At 36.4% G+C, this 25,691-nt stretch overlaps 2 long non-coding RNA genes across 2 annotated transcripts in view; one reads left to right on the top strand and one right to left on the bottom strand.

Moving 5' to 3' along the window:
- The window catches only part of LOC309857809, a 112,842-nt gene extending 88,374 nt beyond the window's left edge, over nt 1-24,468 (top strand). The window contains exon 4 of the long non-coding RNA XR_014307921.1: nt 24,341-24,468. This is a non-coding gene — a long non-coding RNA (uncharacterized lncRNA). The remainder of the gene's footprint in view (nt 1-24,340) is intronic.
- Nucleotides 9,806-19,763, bottom strand: LOC309857810. The gene is made up of 4 exons (XR_014307924.1): nt 19,611-19,763; nt 17,470-17,753; nt 11,659-11,790; nt 9,806-10,020 (listed from the first exon to the last, which is right to left on the bottom strand). It is a non-coding gene; the product is annotated as an uncharacterized lncRNA (long non-coding RNA).
- Nucleotides 24,469-25,691: the final 1,223 nt, after the last annotated feature.

Here is a 25,691-nt window from a genome sequence, read left to right as displayed (position 1 = left end):
AGTAAACCCATTTCTAATCTAATGTTACGTACAGAGCCCAGGACTTGGCTGAGATTAAGTGATAAATAAAACTTTGAAGTCTTATTAACGTGTATTGACTAGGAGAAAACTGGAAAACGTAGTACTGCAGTGATGACTTACTGCTAGTTCCATTCCCTTGGGCAGAGACTAGTGCATTAACCCAATATGCCACCCAGCATATATTTACAGGTAGTTAGTGAACACAGTAATGCTATGCAAACTGAATATCTGGAACATGAATCAATAGAGACCAGCTAATTAGGTTATAAATGCATTGATTTTATTTTTAATATGTCCTCAAATAGAGTCTGTGAGTAAGCACTCTGAAATGGGGCTCTTAAAACGAGAGAAGCGACAATCAGATTATTCTCTGCCACCCTCCAATCAATCCAGAAGAGGTAGGTAAAATACTCTGATGCATATTCTATATAATCAGAATGACACATCCTATTAATATTCCAATTACTGTTGAACTATTAGCAATGCCTGAGTCTGGTGTCTTAGAACCTCATAGCAGTAATCCGGGAACTTTGTGTCTTTTGTATTCATTCAGTTTAAAATGAGACAATTTTCCCTTTAAAGCACTTTTATTAAACATTATTTTATGCATGGATTTAACATCCTAATTGATTTAGGTGGACTCTCAGAATGAGTTGCTAACTCCTTTTGTTCTTTTCTTCACTGAAAGAGGTCAGCAGCTGTGATCTTATTTATAAATTTAAATGCCAAATTTCAGCACAGTGAGTTACTATTAAAGTAATACTTGTCCATGTTCATAAAAAATCTCTCTTCACACTGTAAAAACCAAGAATCCAATAATTTAATAAACTAGTCTAGAGTAAGAATGGGCCAGAATTGTCAATCTCATCTTAGAACACATAAAAATCATGAAATCATAGACATGAAAGTGACTTTGGAAAAGATACCGAGATGTTTCCAGTCTTCTAAATACCATCTCAATCTAAAATTTGCTTCTTTTTTTGAAACTCATTTAGGAATCTATTCAGTACCGTAGATAAAATATAGTTCTGTAAGCTAACAACCAACTGCTAGTTGAAAACGTCAAACTTGTCATCATTTCGTTAACACTTTATGATGTTAACTTTATCTTAATTAACTTTGATTAAATAAATTTGTGTGATGATATAGTGTAGATCCACCTCTGCTTTCTTACATTATGTAGCTGCTATTGGCCGTGAATATCCTGAACGTGCCACTCAGTGCTGGTGCTCTGGCACAGCTTGAGAGGAGTGGAGAGAGAAAAAGATGGATGGATGTGATTTAGGGGTAAAGTCTGAAAGATTAATAGTTGACCTGGGGATATAAGTAAAATAGAGGAATCAAGGATACTAGACTTATGGCTTGAGAAACTGGGTGGATATCTATTTCTAAAGATGGAAAATGCCAGGGAGATGAACTTGAGTTTGGGGGCTATTGGTGAAATAAAGAATTCTCTTTGGATATGGTAAGTTAGAGATGCCCAAGTGGAGATTCAAGGGTGCTGATGGATATTTAAATCTGAGGCTCAGAAGTAAGGTCTTTTTTTTTTTTTTTAAAGAAGTAAGGTCTTAACTAAACAAGAGAACTAAAGCATTGTCAGCATATAGATGACATTTAAAGCTATGAGAATGGATAGGCTAGGGGCACCTGGGTGGCTCAGTTGGTTAAGGGTCCGACTCTTGATCTTTGCTCAGGTCATGATCTCGGGGTTCTGGGATTGAGCCCTGCGTTAGGCTCCATGCTCAAGTGGAGAGTCTGCTGGAGATTATCACTGTCTCCCTCTGCCCCCCACTTTGGTCATGTGCACCTGCATTCTCTCTCTCTAAAATAAATTAATCTTTTTAAAAAATGGATGGGCTAACTCAAGGGATGAGTATAGAGAGAAAAGAGGGGCTGAACTCTGAAAAATCAACATTTAAAAGATAGGCAGTCAGTAGCCTCTGTGTAGGGGTCAAAGACCATGTTCCAGAAGACTTGATCAAATGATTCAGAATGAGATGTGAGAAGTGTTCCTTTCCTCATACCCTAATAAACTGTACCAAGTTGAGATATTTGCTTATAAAGGATGACTTCATTATTCTTGTTTTTTTTTTTTTTAAGATTTTATTTACTCATTTGACAGAGAGAGAGAGAGAGAGATCACAAGTAGGCATAGAGGCAGGCAGAGAGAGAAGGGGAAGCAGGCTCCCCAATAAGCAGAGAGCCCGATGCAGGGCTGGATCCCAGGACCCTGAGATCATGACCTGAGCAGAGGCTTAACCAACTGAGCCACCCAGGTGCCCCTATTCTTGTTTTTTTGTTTTTAAATTAAAATTTCAATATAAAAAGCTAAGCAACTTATCTGAAAATAAGTATAGTAAGAGGATGGGGGAAAAAAAGAGGCCGAGGGTCATGCTAACTCTATTCCTGAATCAAAACCTTTGCAGTTGCTATTCCTTGTTTTTCTGGGACACTTCACCTTCAGAAATCTATATGCCTCACTCCCTCATGTTTTCCTGGTGTCTATGTAAATGTTACCCATTTGATGAGGACTTCATTGACTTATTTAAAATAGCAACACCCATCCTATCCCTATCACTGTCTATCCTCTTTCCTTTCTCTTATTTTATCCCATAGAACTTCTCACCATCTGGTATATACTTGTTTATTTGCTTGTTTTCTGTCTCTTCTCACTAGAACATAAGCCCTACAAGGTCAAGAATTTTGTTTTATTGCACTGTTGTGACACAATGCGCCACGCCCTAATACTTGACACATCGTAGGTTCTCAACATATGTATTTTAAATGAATGAATGAAAGAACAAACCAACCAAAGAGATCAAAGGGTACAGTCAAAGGGGTAGCAGGAAAACCTGGAGGTATCTTAGAAGCTTAAAAAAATAAAAAGTGTTTGGAAATGGAATATGGTCAGATAGGTTAAATGCTGCAGAAGGGTCCAGGAAGACAACACAGCAACAAACGCCTCACACTTGGAATCATGAGAGTAACCGATGTTGGAAAGAGCAGTTTCAGTATAGTGGTGGGGTCAGGAGTCAGAATGATGGCTGAGGAGGTATAAGGAGATAAGGAAGTGGAAATAGAATCAGTAGGTAACAAATCTGAGAAGTTTTGCTGTGAAAGAAAGTATTGGTGCAAGTTAATACAGAGGAATATGAGATGAAAGAAGGGTGCATTATTAATTTTTGCTCTGGATTTTTAGTGGTGTATGGTTTAACTCCTGCTACGGTATTGCTGGTTAACAAACAACCATAAAACCTTACTGGCATTCGACAACACACATTTTTTACTTCGCTGGAGTGCTCAGCTAGGTGGTTTTGCTTTATGTCTGGCTTTTAGCTGGTTGTTGTCTGATCTTCAGCTAGGATTACTCAAGTGTGTTCCACATGTCTCTCGTCCTTAGAAACCACAGTCTGAAAGCAGATGGTCCTCCTATTGGTTACCAGCCTAGTTTCGATATGTTCTCAAAATGGCAGCTGAGGCACAACACATACATGGAAATAGGCAAGTCCTCTTGAGCCCTGGATTCAGAAGTGGCACACTCTGTCACTTTTTCTTCATTCTGTTGACCAAAGCAAGTCAAGAGGGCAGCTAGATTCAAGGGGGAGATATTCCAATTACTAGAAACAAACTGCTCTAAACTTAGCAGTGTAAAATAACCATTTTATTGTCCTTACAAATTCTCTGGGTCAGGAATTCAGACAAGGCAGAGTGGGGGGGAGGGGTTGACTTACCTCTGCTCCATGATGTCTGGAGCCTCAGTCGGTAAGATACAAAGACTAGGGACTAGAATCATCTGGAGGCATCTTAACGTTTGGTAGTGATGTTGCTTATCAATTAGGACTATAGCTGGAGCTGTTGGCTGGCACTAGCATGTGGCTTCTCCATGTGGGCTAGGCTTTCTCACAGCTTAACAGAAAATTTGATTCTCACATGGCAGCTTAGAGCTCTGAAGGCTGATGTCCCAGTGTACAAGGCATAAAGCATGTCTTCTTTTATTACCTAGTCTCAGAAGTCATACAGTGTCACTTCTGACACATTCTATTGGCCACAAACCAATTCTCAAGCTTTCTCCAGATTCAAGAAGGGGGAACTTATAGTCCACCACTTTTTGGGAAGTGGTAAATTTAGGAGATGGATACAGGCACATGAGTGTGGGAGGGAGAAGAAGAAAGATGCAGTAGTTTACATCCTAATATCAGTTGTACTTCATTTGGTGTTACTTGACCCTGTCTACTCATTCTATCTGAGAGCAGCCAACACAGGCTGGAAGGTTCTTCACCCCATAAGAAAAAAAAAAAATTTTTTTTTTTAACATAAGACTGGAGCCTCTGCGATAAAGAATTTGTTCAAATTGACTCCATCCACGTGATTTTGAGATTAAGTCCCTGAAGAGTCTTGGGCATAGCTTCTGAGCAAGCTTCTTTACATTTAAAAGCCACAACAAAAAGTATAAATGCAAGTCTCAGCAACTTGTACTATAAGGGGTCGGTTCTCAATGTTGGACTGAACGACTCCCAGGTCTTCTCCTGAGACATTTCTAGGGTGGCTTTGGTGTTCAGAAATTTCAGTATAGCAATACCTTACAGACCATGCTGATTGCAGGTTAAGTTTGCAAAAGCCTGTAAGGTATTTCAGGTCTTTGAGTTATTTGATTATTCAAATTAATTTTAGCCACAGATGTTTATATAGGAGTTCTCTTATTATTTCATTTCTTATATTTAATTATAATATGCCATTATTTCAACAAATCACATTTTGAATATGCTAAACCTAAGCATTTGGGAAATAGATGAAACTTTTAAAAGTAGATTTTGCTTTTCCTTGTGGGCTTTCTAGGCTAAATCTTTGAAAATAAGCTGACATCTGTTGTAAATTTATGTTATATATTTATGGTCTCTAACACATATACAACTTTATACAATTCAACAAACACAAAAATGAATTATATAATACTGTTATTCCACCCCACCCCCTGCTTATTGTAGGGGATACATTCCAAGACCCCCAGTGGATGCCTGAAACCACAGATTACACAAAACGCCATATATACTCATGATTTTTCCTATACATACACACCTCTGACAATATTGAATTTATAAATTAGGCACAGTAAGAGAGTAACAACAACTAATAATAGAACAATTAGGGCGCCTACATGGCTCAGTGGGTTAAGCCTCTGCCTTTGGCTCAGGTCATGATCTCAGGGTCCTGGGATGCAGCCCTGCATCGGGCTCTCTGCTCAGGGGAGAGCCTGCTTCCTCCTCTCTCTCTGCCTGCCTCTCTGACTACTTGTGATCTCTGTCAAATAAATAAATGAAACCTTAAAAAAAAAATAGAACAATTATAATAATATACTGTAAAGAATTTATGTGACTGTGGTGTCTCTCTTACAATGTCTTACTGTACTGGGCTCACCCTCCTTTTGTGATGATGTGAGAAAATAAAATCCTGTGTGATGAGATGAAGTGAGGCCCATGATGGAGGCATGGTGACGTAGTGTTAGGCTGCTATTGACCTTCTGACTAGACATCAGGAAGAGAATCGTCAGCTTTCAGATTGTGGTTTCCTGCAAGTAACTGAAACCATGAGAAGCAAAACTATAGATGGGGGTACTACTGTATATATATTATGTATTGATATACAATATATCTAAAAACAATTTGATTTATAAAAGAGAAAGTTTCAACTCATTCTTTAGTGTTACATATTGGATGTAATGAAAAAATAGATGCTAAATAATTGACATAATATACTATTTGAAGAAGATATTTTTTTTCATGAGTAGGGAGAGGAGTATTTGAATAAATATCATCAAATATTATCAATATTTATAAAGCATTTTATGGCTTAAATTTTTTTGAATTATTGTATGTATAGCCTTCTGTTATATATAAGGCAGGCATTATTGTTTTTTATTCATTTTAGAGATAGGAAAATAGGATCAAAATATTTTTTTTTAAGATTTTGTTTATTTATTTGACAGAGATCACAAGTAGGAAGAGAGGCAGGCAGAGAGAGAGAGGAGGAAGCCGACTCCCCGCTGAGCAGAGAGCCCATGCGGGGCTCGATCCCAGAACCCCAGGACCATGACCCGAGCTGAAGGCAGAGGCTTTAACCCACTGAGCCACCCAGGCACACCAAGGATCAGAATATTTAAATGGCTTTCTCAAAGTAAGAAAATGGCAGAGCTATAATTTGAACCCTGTTTCTGTTGCATCTCACTAAATGGATTGTGTGTATGTATAATGACATACCTAAATTTATACATATTTATATACAGGTCAATTTTATGTTATTCATAATCACATATCTTATTTTGTGTATGTCCATAGAAATGAATATATTAGTGGTTATTTAGATTTTAAGCAAATCGCTCATATTTTTAAAGATACAAATATATACTTACTCCTACATTTTTCCATCTACCCATCAAACTTCTGGTTGATATCTGAAAATATGTTTGCATCTGATACACATTGGGATAAGGAGGTATTTAAAAGATTACAGGTAATAAAAATACCTTTAGATTTTTGAAAGCCAAACAAACATAGAACCTTAGTGTTCAAACCTGGCATTTTACTCACTTTGTTTTCAGAGCTAAAGTGATTCAGCAGTTAAAATTCCATGAAAATTTATGAGGAGGAGCCAAGACAGAGAAAATAGTGTTTATATATAAACCAGCCTTGACCTGACAAAGCTTTTGCTAAAAGTTCAACGTAGAAGACTCATCCATAGATTCAAGGGCAAAAAACTTAAGAAAAAAACCAACTGGGCAGACATTTACCAGACGGCATGTGGGCGTTAAGTAGAAAGGAGCTGCTGGGTGTGGATGAGGCGGAGTGGGTCTCCCAGATTAGCTGCTTTCTAATACGGATCCAGTGGAAGGACAGGACAAAGAGGAAAGAAAGTCAATGATACCAAACCATAAGAGCTCAGGCCTAAACTCACAAAAGGCAAAGATACTATTTTTTTTTCCTCCAAAAGTACCTTGATATCTGAGGAGTAAAGTTAAAAAAAAAAGACTTACAGCAATTCCTTAATGTCTCAAACCCATGACCAAGTTAATGTACTTCCGTCTCACCATACCTCTAGGATTCCAAAGCTATTCGTTGTAAGCCAAAGGAACAATTTAGTAATGGTTTTTTTTGGAGGAAAACACCATATTAAATGCACACAATGAATCTAGGACACAGTTTGGTTGCAGAAATGTGCAAATGGATGTGTGTTGTGGGGGTGGTTGAACATCTTAAAATCAAGGAAATATTTGATTTGAACCACTTAAGTTAAGAAAAAGATTTATTTAGTGAATAGTACTCAAACGATAACAAGGTTTAACATAAAGCAGACTTTCAGTGGGGTACAATTAAACAAACAGTTAAATAATCTCATATACAAGTGCTTAAACAAGCAAACAATCATAGACTGCCTTGATCACCACTCTGTGCACAGAGCATGAGTCAGAAGAAATTATTTCAGCATCATTGAAGGGAAAAGCCATATTGTGCTCAATTCTGGTTGACTTATTGCAAATAAGGATATCAGAGAAAATGAGAGGTTTATGGCAGAAGGTAGATAAAGTTATTCAGTGACTCAAGGAAATTAATTACAGAGGAAAAGCTCAAAAACTAGGTGCGTCTGTGATGACCTCATTGAGGGAAGCAAGGATGACAGGTGTTGCAAGGGTGGATACCCTGAAGGGATCTACAATTATAACAACGAAAAAGGGAAGTATAAAATCCCCAAGAGAGGCAAGCATGAGCAGAATTTCATTGATATCTCTCATCTACCCCTTAATATTAGTTAGTATTGAAAAGAAAGAGTTCTGAGAAGTGATTAAGATGAATACAAACAGGGCAAATGTGGACCTGATTAAGAATTCAGAGGGAGGGAAATCAACTCTTATTAAGGTACATCTTTTATAATTTTACTTTGTCTGGAATTTTGCTGACCCCCAGTGAATACTTAAGGAGAAAAAAATATACCCCTAGCTTGTCTGGAACTGGTATGTGAATTCAAGCTCTATGTTTTAGTATAAGGCAAAGCTTTTTTCTTTGTTTATTCTTGTGATTAAAATATTACATGAAATGAAACCTAGTAGCGTGTTATAACTACTGTTCAGATGCCACATTTCAGTTATTATATGCCATACTTTATGACTCTCAGAAACCTTTGAGATTAGACCCATGTGAGATCCTCTGGTGTCTGCTCCATCTCCCACTGAACTTGTTTGTATCTGATCGCAGTGATTTGAGCTCTCGATGGGAGAGAACGGAAGGAAAAAGTCCTCAAACTTTATAAACACAGAATACAGATTAATAGCTAAAGTAAATGTTCATTTGACATAAAATGTTGATCAGGATGTCTCTTCAGAATACTTCTGCACTACCCTTGGCATTCAAGACGCATATTTGGATTCTATTAAAAAGAACCCTCGAGAAAGCCCAGAATTTACCTAGGAAAAAACGAGCAAAACGTGAAATGCCCTTAAGCTTCACCATTCTATAATTGCAAGTAAGGTCATATTAACAGTAATGGCCAATATCCTTGCAGTTTGAATGGCTTTTCTTAGAACAATATTACATCCAGAAACCTTAATGAGAGGAATGCATATTCTGTTTTTCTAAAAATTTTAAACTTCTGTATAACTGAAGGTGATGTTCACTGAGTTGAGAGGAGAAAATTCCAAAATATAGGTTTAAGCCTACATAATTGCTATCTTAATAAAAAAAGCTAATATCTTAATATATAGAAGCTCTTGCAAATCAAAAAAGATTGATAATTGTGGGAGAAAATGGACAAGTAATAGATATAAAACAGATGCTCAACTACTAATCAAAGCAATGTAAAATGAAATTACAAAATAATATGTTTTGCCTCTCATAAAATGAATTGTTAATAATCTGAACTGAGCAGGGTGTGGGGGGAATGACAAACTCTCTTAGATGAGAAATGAGATTTTAAATTGGAACATTTTTAGAGGGTGATTTAATAAGACAAATAAAAAATTTAAATGTATAAATTTTGCCTCAGCAATTCTACTCTTAGGAATATATTCCAATGAAATAACCAGACAAGTACACAAAATTTATGTCTATATACTTGGAAATTTTATAACAAGTAAATAATACAGATAGATTGAAAATAACCTTAATTTTTATTGGTCAAGTTTGAATAAAGAATGGTAGAATTATAAAATGGAATATGGCAAAGCCTTCAAAAGGATAAAGTGACTATTATGTGGAGTTTTCACTGAATGCAAGCATGGTTGGACACTAGCAGACTGAATAATAAAACTTTCATATTAATGTATGAAAAGATCATATATCTATAAATGTTTGTTACAGATTGAATAATGCCCCCGACAAAGGAGATTCAGGCAATGTGACCATAAAGGCAAGGATTAGAAAGACACAGCCAGGATAGGATTGTCTTGTAATTCTATAGAGAAGCAAACTGAGCCTCAGAGAGGCCATGTAAACTTCCCAAGGTCTTGTATTGTCTAATAACTGACAGAACTTGGATTCCAACCAGGCGATCTGACTTCAGAATGTCCTTGTTCATGGGCATAGGATAGTATAAGTTCAAGCTTCAACTGACTATCTTCTCTTTATTGAGCATCTATCTATGTATGTGTCATATAACAAGCAAGCCCTACCCTTGGGAAAGATAATCATTTCTTGGATGTATATATATATTAACATATATTTTTTAAAAAAGGGAAAGAGCTTTCCTTTTTAATTACTATATAGCTTTTTTTTTTTTTTTTAACTTACTTATGCCAGATGTTATGTTAGATGCTGGAATGTAGCAATGAACAAGAAAGGGAGGTCTCTGTATCTCTGGAACTTAGAGGAGGAGATAGACAGTGAGTCTCTAAATGACCTCAGCCAAGCAAAGGGATGGAGTAAAAACATTCCAGGAAGTAGGAATAGCATGGGCCTTAGGCAGGAAAGGTATGCATTTATCCAGCAAATCCCTGTAGATCACAAGGTTGTCTCCCTGAAGAGGAAATAGAGAAAGCATTGAGTTCCCAGAAGGACTTAACAAAAATCCCACAAGTTCTTACTCATCATATCCCATTTTAATGATTAGCTTCATGAGGTCAATCTCTTAAGATAGAGGACTACAAAATATTCCTTTGTTACAAGAGATTATTTTAATTAAAGTACTTGAATAAACCTTAATTTTTAAGTATTTAAAGTCTTTGATTCAAATCAAATCAGAGAAATCAGATTTCCCTAATATTCTTACAATACACACACACGTTCACATACTCACAGTGATACATTATCACACCCATACATACATAGTAACACACCCTTACACACATGCTCACAGGCATTCTCCCATACACACTCATACTCTCATGCATATCATTATGCAGTAGAGCACACACAGACAATCATACAAACACACACATGCTCACATACTCATCTCTACATAAACCCACACATTCTAAGGGAGGGTGCTCAACTCATTTATTCAATATTTTAACAAATACTTATTGATCATCTGCCAAGTGCCTAGAGATGAAAAAAAAAACAACCCAAGATTCATCTCTGCCCTCATGGGGCACTGCTCCTAATGGGAGGTACAGAGACTCAACAAGACAGCAGAAAATGCAGATTATAATTCCAGCTTGTGATGAGCAGCATTGAGAAAATAAGTCAGGTGATGAGAGAAGTGTTGCTGGAAGGTAGATGATTTAGGGCAGATGAAGAAGGCTTCCCTGGAAGAGGACGTTTGAACGGAGGCCTAATGACAAGAATGAGCCAATCATTCAGAGAAAGGGAGAAAGAACAGTGCAGACAGAGAAGAGCAAGTACCTGGAGAAAGGGCTTGGTGTAGACAAGGAACCAAAATGTGGTTGTATGGCTGAACTTCTATGAGCAAAGTGATGGTGAAATAAGATCCAGGAAGGGACACAGAAGTTAAATTAAGCCCCTATAAACCATGGAGCTGAATTGGGATTTATTCTAAGAACAGACAGAAATAACAGATAGTATATATATGTATATGCCCCCACTTGAAAGGATTTGTAGTTTTATAAGTCCTTTCTGGCTACCATTTGAGGAATGGACTAGACAGGACAAGGGTAGAAACTAGGGACCCATGGGGAAGTGGATGCAGTTGGCCGGGAGGGAGTGATGATAGTGGTATGGGTATGATTGGTCACAGTGGAACTGAGGAGAAAGTCATGGATTTAGGACGTACGTTGGAAGTAAGAAAGACAGGATTTTGTCACAGCTTTGATGAGGTGATGAGATAGGGTAGGGTTAAGGATGCCTTCCAGGTGTTCTGCTTGAGCATCTGAGGACACTGTGGTAGCTGGCCTTTTTTTAATCACTGTCTGTGTCATAGTAGTGGCTTCTATTTATCCAGTGCTTACTGTGTGCCAAGTATGTGCTTTATATGTATTATCTCATTTATTCTTTACATCTCTGTAAAGTTGGCCCTATTATTATCTCTGCTTAGAAATGAAGAAATTAAGGCTCAATGAGGCTTGCTTCCTCAGTTCCAAGGATTCATATGTAAGTGAACCAGAATTTAAATGCAAAAACTCTGAACCCAGAGTCACCTCAGTGAGACATTGAGTAACCATTATTTCAGAAGCCCATCACTTCACATTTGAATTACCAAGATCTTTATTACTAGTTTCTCTTCTGTCCTCAAGTTGACTCAAATGGTGATCAGTTCACTACAATTTGTACCCTCACCGTAGACTTGGAAGAACAAGTGAAGTGCTGACCGTTCATTTTTCTATTTGTGCTGTAAAAAGATAATACAGGTGGATTAGAATTATAAATGGAAATAAAGTTTGAGGGTTATATTTGGATTATATTTTGTCTCTAATATAAGCAAGAGATTTAGTCATACAAAATTATAACCATATCAAATAAATAATTTCAGAGATGAGTGCTTTGCATATAATTTTCCCCCATTATTAATTAGGGTTGGGGGCACACTGTTGTCATGAAACCGAACCTATTGTTAAATATGACATTACTGGGGTGCCTAGGTGGCTCAGTGGGTTAAGCTGCTGCCTTCAGCTCAGGTCATGATCTCAGGGGCCTAGGATCAAGCCCTGCATCGGGTTCCCAGCTCAGCACAGAGCCTGCTTCTCCCCCTCCCCTACCGCCTCTCTGCCTACTTACAATCTCTCTCTCTCTGTCAGATAAATAAATAAAATCTTTAAAAAAAATTTGACATTACTCCTGCTTAATTGGATTGCTCTTTTTCTGGTACTTCAAGACTATCTCCTTCCCCATTCAGCAATGTGTATATCCTTGATTCACGATCCTCCTTTCTTCACACATACTCCTGATATCATCAGCTTTTGTGACTTCAATTCTCACCATTTGGCCATTCCTGACCCTCAGTGCCATTGACCTCTTTCAGATCTCTGTGTAGCATTTCTTGTCTACTGGCTCCAGGCAGGAGGGAGAGAAAAGGAAGAATGAACTCCAGAGAGCAGAGTGGTGAAAGGTGGTGAAGATGATGGTGATAATGACAATGATGATTTCTAGGTGTAAGGGGAGACAAGCCTGATTCAAGGTCCTATTTAAGACATTTAAGGAAAATCTTATTTGCACTATCCATGGGGGCCCTGTGAGCTTGGAGACAAATCTACACTCAGATTCTGAACACTGAACTGTTATTGTGTATAGAGGGCATCCTCTGTTCTGTGCTCAAGTGAATATATGTAATTACACAAACACTACATAGGGACCGTAATCCCTATATCCGTTACTCTAAATATAAGTCCCATCCCTTGTATATAAGGATGATAAGCATAATCCAACCAGGGACAGTCCTGGGAGGCCAGAGAAGTCATGGAGGTTGCTTGGCTGGATGGTGTATAGGATATATACAGGAAGGTATATAGGATATAAGTATGTTCAGATTTCTAGACAAAATAAGCTTAGGTGCTAATCTCACCTACAGGGACAAATGTATTCTTTACACTATTTCTGACCCTCCCAACTCCCACCTCTGTACCAGGATGTCTCGCTTAGCGAATAAAAAAAGCACCAGAAACAGGAGGTGAAAATACAGAGGGAGGTAGAAACAGGAGAGAGAGAGAGGAGGTGAAAGACACAGATCAATTAATCCTCCCATTTTTTTAAATCAGAGAAAACCTTGGCATTCAGTGATGATGAATCAATGCTGCTGACAGATACATCATGTTAGGATCTCAACAATCTAATTCTTCCATCAACAGAAAAGGCAGGTAATTACCACATTATCAAAAGGCTTAACAAATACAGGAGGGAATGCCACGCAAGTACTAGTGCTGCATTATCTGACTCATCCTGTTAAAGACTTAGCGCCATGTTCTAGACTGATCAGCACTCCTGGAGAGAGGATAGCAGAGTAGGTTAAAATCTCTTCTTAGGAGAGAAATCTCTTTTGATTAGAAAAAAAAAAAAAAAATTTGAAGGATCATTTCAATTGTGGAAAGACAGGCCTTAGGACATGGCCAGTTGTGAGATAAGGATAAATAAAGGATTACATTGTTCCTCATAATGAAATGGGAACAATTTTTAATTTTCAGGGACATGAGAGAGGGACAGCTCATCTCTTGGCCATTCCAGAGATGAAAGGAGAAGGAGGAAGATAATGTTCAAGGAAAAGTCACAAAATGACTAATTCTCAATAGTACAAATAGCCAAAGGACTTTCAAGAATGTCAGTGTCTAATATTAATCTTCTATCTGTTGTGCTATAACTCAGGGAAACTACTCACCAGATCAACAATAAAAGTCTATTGCACATAACTATCTTTGGTAACTTCTTTGTTTGGATTGTGTTTTGGAGAATTTAGAAGGGAGTTCTGATCTCTGTTGAGCCAACTAAAGACAGAGAGCTTCCGCAAGAGGTCAGAGATAAATGAGTTAAAAATTCAGCAGAAGCCAAAAACTAGATGTGACCATAAGAAATATATTTCAGAGGATTCTCAAAGAGACATCTTGTGGTACACACTGAATTTCCCATGATGGAGAGATGGAATTTAACATTTAAACTCATAAAGTGGGGCGCCTGGGTGGCTCAGTGGGTTAAGCCGCTGCCTTCGGCTCAGGTCCTGATCCCACGCTCCTGGGATCGAGCCCCACATCGGGCTCTCTGCTCAGCTGGGAGCCTGCTTCCTTCTCTCTCTCTCTCTGCCTGCTTGTGATCTCTCTCTGTCAAACAAATAAATAAAATCTTAAAAAATAAAAAAAATAAAAAAATATAAACTCATAAAGCTAGGGATGCCTGGGTGGCTCAGTCAGTTAAGTCTCTGACTCTTGATTTCAGCTCAGGTCCTTATCTCAGGACCCTGATTTTGGGTCCCACGTTGTGCTCAGCACTGCTTGGGATTCTTTTTCTTCCTTTCCCTCAGACTCTCCCTACTCCCTCCCTCCCTCTCTTAAAAAAGCAAAACAAAACAAAACAACAAAAAACTTGTAAGGCTAGAAGACTGAGGCTTACATCTGAGTTAATATTGCAAACATCAAAAATTTGTTTAATCTGTCCCATTGTTTAGAATAGCTTGAAAGGGAAAAAAGTTAAATACCCAACAATAGATTAGGAAAAAATGATAATGTATCCACTAGATGAAAAATTATGTAGTTAATTAAATAATATTTACAAAGGATTTAAAATAAAATGATAAAAGGTTTTGGTATGTTGTTTAAGATGAAAATAAATGATATTAATTGTGTATGTGGTATGATTGGAACTCTGAATTACCTGAATTCATCCTAGGAATACAGAGATGACTTAATTCTAAGAAACTTATTAATGTACTTTCACCAGTTAATACATCAAGGGAGGAAAATGCATTTATTTCCATAGATACTAAAAATACAACATCCATTATTTTTATAATTCATTAACATAATAATAGATGTTTAACATGATTTTCTACCTAAGGCCAAAGCCAGGATTTTGCTTAAATGTTGGATAATTAGATACATTCCCGTTAAAGTCTGGGAACAATTTAATACTATTCCAACTGTACTAACTAGCCAGTACAATAGGCTAGAAAAATAGCAAATATATATAACCTAGGTATAGGTCAGTAAAGAACTAATTAAGTAAATGATAGAACACACAGTAGAAAACCAGGGGCCATCTGCAAATAAAAGACTAATATATTGTTAAAATAAAAGTGAAAAGGTATAGAGCTTGTAAAACATTGTATGTAGAATGCTTCTATTTGTATAAGGGAAAAAGCAAGTTTGTATATACACAGACTGTATAGAAAAAGAGAAGATTTGAAACAGAATAGTAAGGAGAGGAGTAAGAATCTGGAAGTCTGGGATGGGAAGGAAATTTTCATATAAATCCTTTTTTTATATTTGGATTTTTGATTTGTAAGTATTACTTTTCTAATTAAAACAACAACAAAAAAACTTCATAGGGGCACCTGGGTGGCTCAGTCCTTAAGTGTCTGCCTTCTGCTCAGGTCACGATCTCAGGGTCCTGGAATCGAGCTCCACAGTGGGCTCCCTGGCTCAGCGGGAAGGCTGATTATCCCTCTCCCACTCCCTCTGCTTGTGTTCCCTTTCTCACTGTGTCTCTCTCTGTTAAATAAATAAGTAAAATCTTATTTAAAAAAAAAAAAGAAGAAGAAAACTTCATAAATCAAAAAATAACAGGAAACTAAGCATCCAATTATAGAAAAAAAAATTTTTTTTTAGATTTTATTTATTTAACAGAGATCACAAGTAGGCAGAGAGGCAGGTAGAGAGAGGAGGAAGCAGGCTCCCCGCTGAGCAGAGAGCCCGATGCGGGGCTCGATCCCAGGACCCTGGGATCATGACCTGAGCCGAAGGCAGAGGCTTTAACCCACTGAGCCACCCAGGTGCCCCTATAGAAAAATTTTTAAATAAACTACGGTAAATGTACTTTATGGGGTTTAAGGCAACCATTAAAAATTGCATGTATAAAATTAAAAGTAAATGAGAAAATGTAGTATATTGCTTAATAAATATTTGTTGAATGAATGAAATGATGAATCCCAAATGGGAAGAGATAGCATAAAAATTGTGGATACTGAATATCATAATTATATAATACAACCCACATATATATAGATATATATATATAGATATATCCAGAGAGAGAGAAAGTAATGTGAGAAGAAAGAAAAATATAGTAGTGGTATCTTCTGCTTGGATGGTATTATAATATAAAATAAAAAACAACTCCTATTTTTCTGAGTTTCAGAAATTTATATAATAAATGTGCATTGTTTTAAAATGAAAAAGTTTGTTTTAATATAGGAAGTAAGATACTTTACTTTATCTGCTTTTCTGAAGAAATGTGGATAATAGCAAATAAATTACTCCCCAAAGGTGATTCATGCAGACCCTGCAGTGTGGACACAATTTCCTTAATGTTCACCTTAAACACTACTGTTGATTTTGAGTTTTACTTGCAAAATAAACAGTGAGCCAAAAGAAAACACTGATACAATTGAACTTGATCTGATTTATTCTAAAAGCAGAGACTTGCCTAAGGCAAAATTCTTTAGGAAAACATTGCAACAGCTAAAAGGTGTAAGCTTGTACTTAAACCAGGTGAATTTTCATTCATAAAATTACTTCCTGTTCCTATTATGGCATTGTAAAAAAAGTTAGAAACTGCTGCCCTTGGACTTTAAATTTAGTATATACTTTGTAGGAAATAAGTGACTGTGTGAAAAATGTCTAAAACACTCAGTTGTTGCTCGTTAATGGTGATGTTTAGTCAAGCTATATGAAGTCAATTGAAATCATTATCGGAAATCCAGACTTAGTAAAGTAAGGGATTTTGTTGTCTCTCTAGCAGCTATTTAGGTGTTTTAAAGACCAAGCTATCGGTCTATGGTATATAAATTTGTTGTCAGTTTCAGTGTTTACTAGTAATTGATAAATGTTACTTCACATACCAAATCTCCTATTCTACTCAAACCCTTTGCCCACTTAAATATTTTTTTTTAAGATTTTATTTATTTATTTGACAGACAGAAATCACAAGTAGGCAGAGAGGCAGTGGGGGATGGTGGGAAGCAGGCTCCTTGCTGAGCAGAGAGCCCAATGCAGGACTCGATCCCAGGACCCTGAGATCATGACCTGAGCTGAAGGCAGAGGCTTAACCCACTGAGCCACCCAGGCACCCCCAACTTACACATTCTTTACAAGAGTGGTGCTCATCTCTTTACAAGACAGTGAGCTAATTTTTCTTTTGCTAATTTTCAAAAAACAAAATATTTTCTCCCCTGCTTTTCAATTTTTATGTTTTTTAAAAATGTTTCTAAAATTTTAAGAAGAGAAATAAAGCAAAAGCTCAATGGCTTCTTATTCCCTCTCACATTAACTATTTAGTATATCTTTCAATAACCTCAATAATAACCTCAGTGACCTCAATAACCTCAATAATCTATGTTCCCCCCAAAATACCTATTTCCTAGGCAACATACCTGTGTCTCTGGCCAGAATACCACAGCACACCACTTCAGTTCACTTCATTTCTTTGCTCATTATGTTCTTCCCATTGCCTTGTCTTCTATTCTTGGCCTGAATATTTCTGGTTCAGGTACTCAAGAAGTGGCGAACTGTCAGCTGCTGCTGCTGTCATCTCAAGACTTGACTGGTATTAAAGAATCTTCTAAGCTCACTCACATGGTTGTTGTCTGTTAGCCAAGGCCTCTGTTTCTCCCCACATGTGCTTCTCCATAAGCTGTCACTACTGGCTTCCTCCAGACTTATTAATGAGAGAAAAGGAAAACAAGATAAAAGCCACAGGATGTGAACCAGGAGTGGGGATTATTGGGAGGCATCTCGGAGTCTGGCTACCCTCAGAACCACCACACTTAGAAACCCAGAAAAAGTCCCAGCTTCTCCTAGAAGCTTTCTTTAATCACTACTCTTCTATGATTTCCTTCTTCACAAAACACCTTTAGAAGAAGTTCTCTGCCATACTTGGCTCTTACAATGTCATTTTTGAAATTTTTTGTGTTACATTTTAAGTATTTCTTCTCAGTGCAATGTAAACTCCTGAAGTATGGTAAGTAAGACTCGATGTGTTTGATAATTCCTATTTCAATTTTAGTGATACTGGGTTTAGTAAGTATTGGGATGAGTCTGTTTGAGGGCCTGAGGAGCTTTTAAAAAATACTGATGCTTAGGTGATATCCCCAGGTAGACACTGGTATTCATTTAAATGCTCCTCAGGAGATTCCAATGAGCAGCCAGTAGCTTAGAATATTTCCTGCCTTAGTTGTAAAATTAAGAGGAACCTAATTTGAATTGTGTTTTTTGTTGTTGTTAATTATCATATAATTCCACCAAATGAAACATTTGCCATTTTTTTAACATTTGCTATTTTTGACACAGTTCTCTTGCTTAAAAATATTGGGAGAAGATAAAGTAGCCATAACTCCATTAGTGAATCTAATTTTTTTCACATATATAGTTTTTACTTCATACTCTGTCCAAAATAGGAATATACATAATTGCTTTTCCAAAATGTGCAAGTATCATGTCATCTAATAGAAAAATTAAATTATGAAATATAATAAAAAATTGCCCAAGAGTCATGACAATCAACTGAAATGGTTACAAATTCAGGTCATAAAAGTATTTCCAATAGATAAAATTTATAGTTTAGAGATTGTTTTCAATCCAGCCATTAAAAATCCGTCAGAAAAGGAAGTGTCTGTTTCGCTTAAGTCCTTAAGTCTTTTCCCTTCTTTTACATTGTCCCTGAGGCTTTTGAATTTTCTACTAGTTCTATTTCTAAAGGTTTCCAACTACCCCCCCACCCAAAACACAAACACAATCCACAATCCCAAAAAGGGTGGAGAAAAAAAAAAAAAAGCCTTTCTGATACAAAGGAGTTTTTCAAAGACTTGACTTCTGTGACTTGAGATGCCACAAGGAAAAGATTCTTCACAGCCTGGTTAGAAAAATCAACTGTTTTCAATTGCTTATATAATAGTATTAGCCTTAGTTCTTTTGCCACTCTAATTCCCATCCTCTAATTTGAAGAAATAAGTAGTGAGCTCATTTACCTCTTAAGAATGAGATGCTTCTGTGGTAGCAGAAGCTCTTTTGAAAAGGTTAACTAATTCAAATCCAGAGGCTGAAGTTTAGGACAACGATTCTCAAGTGTGGTGCACATCCTTTACATTCTTTTAGACCTAATCAGCATCTTACAATATAAAATTTGCACTGATGAGCACTGAAAGACAGAGTTAAGCTTTGCTCAACATCTTGGCACACAGGGATATTTCTGAAATCCATCACCCTATCCAGCATAAATATATTAGACTAACAAAAAGTACATGGCTGTTGAAAGTAAAAGAAGGGAAGGTAAGATTGCAATGTTTGAAGACAAAATAGAAATTATGGTTATTTCTGCTGTTCCCAATTAATAGATGAAACAGTGCAGAATTATAGAGGGTTTATAACAATAGACCAACACAGAACTGACCCAGAATCTTTTACCCTACCATCACATAAAAAAAGAAATTAGATCCCCATGCTAAAAAGCTTAAAAGCCAAATTTTACCCCATAAGTGAAAATGAACAGGACTTAACATATACTTTGTATCCTAACCTTATTGCTGGTCTCATGTCAAGTTGTGTTGGAATTTCCTCTCGTATTAGGCCACATTCTGTTGATTGAAAGTTATAGAGAGCTTAATTTTCTTTTAAAAGAACTTTATATACTTCCTCTAAAATCACATTTTAGCAATTTCATTCTTTTTCTTCCCACGGAAATTATAAAATAGAATATACAATAAGTTATTTACGTAATTGTCCAAACATTGTTGCAAAAGTTGGCAATGAAGTAAAAATAAAAATAGAGTTAGTAGAGTTCTAGGAGTAGTGATATAAAAATATAGAAAAGTACATACTTTAAATCTGTACCTTGCAGATAGTTGAAGTATAACTTGTTTCCATAAAATATAGCTACCATGTTTCTTAAATTCATTTATTATGTATTTTAGGTCTAAACATTTGACTGGGTAAGAAAATTTGAAACAATTGTGACTTAAACAGTTAGAAGTCAGAGATATAGCAGAGTTTTATAAGCAGGCAGACACAAACAACTCAAATGGAGTTGCGTTTGAAAACTGTATTTCCTGAAATATACTTTAATAATCTCTGTAAATTGGAACAAGCCAAGGGAGATAACCTCTATAGTGTTGAATATAATATCTCAAATGAGCTGGCATCAAAGATGAAGATGATGTTATAAAGTCAACATTACCCCCATTTTCTTCCTGGATATCACCCAGGCAGCGTAGAGGAAACAAAGTAACACAAGCCCCTTTTTTTTGCAAAACATGTATTCAACAATAAACTAAAAACTATGTGTAGAGTTTCCCATAAGAATACAGGGATGTATGCATAAAGAACAAAGGGGAATAATATTGTATCTTCAAATTTAAGAAGGATCCAGCAAAACACACTTCTTAACAATAAGGGGCACTCTCTGAGATGTGAAATCCAATGCCTTGTTTACAATAATGGAAATAGAATACAGAGGCTGGAGGCAGGAACTGCTCAGGATACAGCTTACTTCTGGGAATCAAAAGGATGGCAACAAATAAGGCATCATGAAGATTGTTATTTGCAGAAAGGGAATGCAGAGATTTGGCATTGTGATAAACCTCCATACTCCCTATCCTCACTGATGGAAAAATTAGAGAGACACACTGGCATACACAATTCTAGGTCCTCAAGATAATTCCAGCTAACCTGGAATATAGCCATTAACTCTTTCATACACTAGATTCCTCAAAATAACTTATCCTGGAGAAACTTATTGGCTTTAAAGATGAGTAACGGGGCACCTGGGTGGCTCAGCTGGTTAAGCAACTGCCTCCGGATCAGGTCATGATCCTGGAGTCCTGGGATTGAGTCCCACATTGGGCTCCCTGCTCTATAGGGATTCTGCTTCTCCCGCTGACCTCTCTCCTCTCATGCTCTGTCCCTCATTCTCTCTCTCTCAAATAAATAAATAAAATCTTAAAAAAAAAAAAAAAGATGAGTAATGGAAAAAAGGAATTATCACTAGAGCCACACAAATATACTTAAGAAAAAGAAACAAAAAAGAGTTTCTTACAAAGAATATTGGGCTGAAAAATGATCTATTGTAGCAACAGAAATTTTAAAATCTCAATTAAGCAGTATCTCCTATGAAGAAAAAACATGAAAAAGATATTCTAAAGTTCAGTTAAGAGATCATAAGACGATAGAAAAAAAAATCATAATGCAACTACAAAGTGAAAGAAAAAATAACAAAACCATCCCTCAAATAAAGGCAAAATATAAACAAGTACAATGGAGAAAGAAATTACAGAAAACAATAAAATAAATATAAGATAGATGTAAGAAAAGGAAAATGAAGGAGGTAAAATGGAAGAGGCAAATTGACTCAGGATTTGCACAGAGTCCTGCTGCTGCTCCTCAGAACAATTTGTTACTTGCACTGTAACCCCTGGAGGATTTCACTAGTTACCAAGCACATTTAGATATGACCTTAAGAATTACATATACTGGCAACAGGTCTTTGGGGAGGACAATGTATGGCCATGAAACTGGGCAGCTGGGGATGCCCGGCTCGCTCAGGGCAGAACACCGCCCCTTTACAGAAGCCAGGCAGCTGAGAACTCCCGGCCCCCCCAGGGCGGAACGCCGCCTGCTTCAGGGAAGCCGAGCACCTGGGAACGCCTGGTCAGCTCAGGGTGGAATGAAAGCCGCCTGCCTCTCTCATCCGTTATCACTCCTTTCTCATCCCAGAAGCGCCCATTGTTGTCCTTTGCATGTGCTTGTTTAACTATAAACTTTATCCTCCTCCTTGCTTGTCTGCAAGACGGGATTAATGTTTGACCTTCATCAATCCTTCTATTGGCTATTGTTTTCTATCCAATAAAAGTGAGACTGTGGAGTTGCTCATGGCAGCAGTCCTTTTCGACTGTTGTACCCTGCTCCCAATCTCTTGCCTCTGACTTCTTTGTGCCTAATTCTTCTCTCGTCGCTGACTGGAAGCCGCAGAGTCCAAAAAGAGAAAAAATGAAAAAGAACAAATAATTTTCAATATAGTTTATTTCATGGAAATAAAAGATTTGGATTTACATAATGAAAGAAAGATATATTTAAAAGAATAAACAATAAAATATTTCCTAGCAAATGTATAGGATTTCAATGAAAAAGAAAAAAGTACTTGGGTAAATGGGCAATAAGCTCAAGTTACTTGTAAGGTATGGGGTATGGGTGGGGGATCAAGATGGTCTCAGAACTTTCTGTAGAAAAATTCAAAGCTAAATATTCCAGAGAAATTATTTAACATCCTCAAGAAAAAAGGAGGGGTGGGTAACACTGAGAATTTTATACCTAGCCAAACTATGATTTACAAATTAAAGTGATATGCAGGAACTCAGGAAATACTAAACTATAAGAACTCAGAAAATATTCTCATGGGTCCAGCTTAAGTAATCTACTGGAATAAGAAAATCTATGGAAAAAACTGTTAATGTTGAGCATTTATTCCATTAACATTGAGGAGTGAAAAAAATGTAGGATTAGAGTTGTAAGAGTAGAAATGTCACAAGCCCTGTCAGTATAAAAATAATACAACTCACTAAAGATGGAAAGAGCAGGGACAAGGAAGGTGAGAATTTCCATTTTCTTTATTTTTAATTGCTTCAGATCAAAGGACATCACTAAACACTCAGCAATCATTAATAGAGATATAATTATATATGTAGATGTTAATAACATGAAAATAATATAACCAAGGGAAAGCAAATGATAGAGGAGAAGGAATGGGAAAGAAAAGGGAAATACAGTAAATATTATTGCTTATACTAACAACTTAGGCATATTTAAAGAAATGGAGAAATAAGAGATTAAGAAATGAGTCCTATGTAATATAATTTTTTAAAAAGATTTTATTTATTTGACAGAGATCACAAGTAGGCGGAGAGGCAGGCAGAGAGAGAGGAAGGGAAGCAGGCTCCCTGCTAAGCAGAGAGCTCGATGTGGGGCTCGATCCCAGGACCCTGGGATCATGACCTGAGCCCAAGGCAGAGGCTTTAACCCACTAAGCCACCCAGGTGCCCCTGTAATGTAATTTTTTTTTAAGATTTCATTTATTTGAGAGAGAGTGAGCAAGCAAGAGAGTGAGAGAGAGAGCAGGAACAGGGGGAGAGGGAGAAGCAGACTCCCCACGGAACAGGGAACCTGACCCACTGCTATATCTGAGGATGCTGGGATCATGACCTGAGTCAAAGGCAGATGTTTAAGTGACTTAGCAACCAGGCACCCTGTGATGTAATGTTCTTATTAAAAAGGAATTCATTAGGAAAAAAGTGTAAATCTCCTGATTATCAGGAAAAAAAATGAAAAATAGGTGCATGGGAGGGGAAGTGCTACTTTTGAAAGGTTTTTAAACAAGTATAAATACAAAAAGCAAGGGCACCGGGAAGGCTCAGTGGGTTAAGCTGTTGTCTTCAGCTCGGGTCATGATCGGGTTCTCTGCTTCCTTCTCTCTGCCTGCCTCTCTGTCTACTGTGATCTCTCTCTGTGTCAAATAAATAAATAAAATCTTAAAAAAAAAAAAAAGCAAAACATAAAATAATGTGACAGCTGACACCAAATATATTTATCATCATAATAAATATAAATAAATTACCTCAACTATTAAGAGAAATTGAAACCTAACTCTATGCAAAAGACAGACTTGCAACAAAGTGATTCAGAGGGGAGAATAGAAGCATGGGCAAAATGTTACCAAGCAAATACAAGTAAACAAAAGGGAAGGGCACAATTTGGGGGTGGAGGTGATAAACTTTTAATACCAGATAAGAATGAATTTGCCCCCAAATCACTAAATGAGACCAAAAATTTACATTATAAAACAAGAGGGTAAAATTGAAAATTAAAATATACTAGTTATGAATCTGTATTGTATATCAAATATTTAACTTGGATACACTATTTAAGGGACAGAGACTAGGGCATCTGGGTGGCTCAGTCAGTTAAGGGTCTGCCTTCAGCTCAGGTCATAATCCCACGTCCTGGGATCAGGCCCTGCACCAAGCTCCCTGTTCAGTGGGAAGCCTTCTACTCCCTCTCCCACTCCCCCTGCTCGTATTCCCTGTCTTGCTGTCTTTCTCTCTGTCAAATAGAGAAATAAAATCTAAAAAAATAAAATAAAGGACAGAAACTATTGAAAAAGAGTTCCACTTTTCTTTAGGGTAGGGGAAGTCAAAAGTAAAAATGAGATACAGCTGGATAACCTAAAAACAACAACAATGCTTTTCTTGAACCTTTCAGAGAGCTGAGTTACAAGGTAATCTATTGAACTGAATTTTGAAAAGTCTCAAGTTCTTATAAGGAGAGATAGTACACACAAACTGCTTCACCTTTGGCAGAGAATGAGAGCAAGATGTGGTTTCCATAGAAGCAGGTAAGAGAACATCCTTGCTAATTGTGCTCTGTCATCTGTTCTTTGTTGTTCTTTTTCTTCTTTACCTGCCTTCTTTTGGATTAACTGGATATTTTATTAATGTTCATTTACCTTCATTAATGTTCATTTACCTTCACTATTGGCTTCTTAGTTTTACTTTTTTTTTACTTTTAATTGTTCTTTTAGGTTTTGCAATGTATATGTTTAACACCACATTTTACCTATTCAACTTTGTATCGCTTATGTATATTTTAAGAAATTTATAACAGTATACTTAGATTTCTTCCCTTTTGTACTATACTTAATTATTGAATTATATTTTAATTCTACATATTTCATAATCCTTACAACACTTTATTACTATTTTGCTTGAGACATTCGATTATCTTTTATAAATTTTTCTAAAATTACCTGAGAAGAAAGAAAATCTAAATGACAAAATACCATAAAATAGATACAATTGTACAGTAGATATTTCTCCATAGTACCAGACTGTGAGGGCTTCAGAAATTAATTCTAAAAGAAAAAGATAAACCTATATTACTTAAATTATTCTAGAGTATTTAGTAAAAAAGACAATTTGCTAAATGCTTTTTATAGGGTGGCCATGGCATTGATAACAATGTATAAAATAGATTTCACACACACAAAGGAAAACTAGTTGTCAACTAAACTGAAAAAAATCTTAAACAAAATATTAACAAAGAGAATCCATTAGCAAATTTCAAGAATTATACAAGAATATAGCTGGAGTGGGGTTGGATTATTTTAGTACTACAAGAACGATTTAAGATTAGGAAACCTAATAATTTAATATAAAATTGAAAACAAAAACAAGAGCAAAAACTCACAGGTTCACTTTATTAATTAGGTAACACATTCACTGGCTACAAGAAATACTTCAAACAATAGTGGCTTAAAGAAAATGGAAATTTACTTCTCTTTTCAGGAATAAATTGCACATAAGCAGTTTCAAAATGATATAGTGGCATCCTAGTATTGGGGAGTTATGGTCTCAACTAACATTAGAGAATTAATAAATGAAAAAAAGGGGGAATAGATGTTGGGCAATATCAAACAGTATCCACCATAGTCATCCCCATTAATAATGATAATAAGACTTTTTTAAAAAGCATCAGTCCTTGATTTTAAATAAATAGGTAAATAATAGGATATAAATAATAAAAACTATTAGCAATAAATGTATCTCATTCTAAA

This window comes from Mustela nivalis (genome assembly GCF_964662115.1).
Source record: "Mustela nivalis genome assembly, contig: HAP1_SCAFFOLD_1316, whole genome shotgun sequence".
NCBI lineage: Eukaryota > Metazoa > Chordata > Mammalia > Carnivora > Mustelidae > Mustela > Mustela nivalis.
This window is presented reverse-complemented; position numbering and strand designations above follow the sequence as displayed.